The sequence below is a fragment of the Arachis ipaensis genome, chromosome B8, assembly GCF_059453495.1.
Source record: "Arachis ipaensis isolate K30076 ecotype BB chromosome B8, ASM5945349v1, whole genome shotgun sequence".
NCBI classification, from domain to species: Eukaryota; Viridiplantae; Streptophyta; class Magnoliopsida; order Fabales; family Fabaceae; genus Arachis; species Arachis ipaensis.
The window spans coordinates 93,068,057-93,068,612 of NC_142443.1; positions in this window are offsets into that span (position 1 = coordinate 93,068,057).

Genomic DNA, 556 nt, shown 5'->3' on the forward strand with positions numbered 1-556 from the left:
ACCAACCTAGTTTTAAACTGGGAAAAATGTCACTTCATGGTGACTGAAGGGATTGTTCTTGGGCATAAAATCTCAAACAAGGGAATAGAGGTGGATCAAGCAAAAATAGAGGTAATTGAAAAATTACCACCACCTGCCAATGTTAAGGCAATCAGAAGCTTTCTGGGGCATGCAGGATTCTATAGGAGGTTTATAAAGGATTTTTCAAAAATTGCAAAACCTCTAAGCAATCTGCTAGCTGCTGACATGCCATTTGTGTTTGACACAGAGTGTCTGCAGGCGTTTGAAACGCTGAAAGCCAAGCTGGTCACAGCACCAGTTATTTCTGCACCAGACTGGACATTACCATTTGAGCTAATGTGTGATGCCAGTGATCACGCCATTGGTGCAGTGCTGGGGCAGAGGCATGACAAGCTTCTGCACATCATTTATTATGCTAGCCGCGTTTTAAATGATGCCCAGAAAAATTACACAACCACAGAAAAAGAATTGCTTGCAGTGGTTTATGCCATTGATAAGTTCAGATCATACTTAGTAGGATCAAAAGTGATTGTGT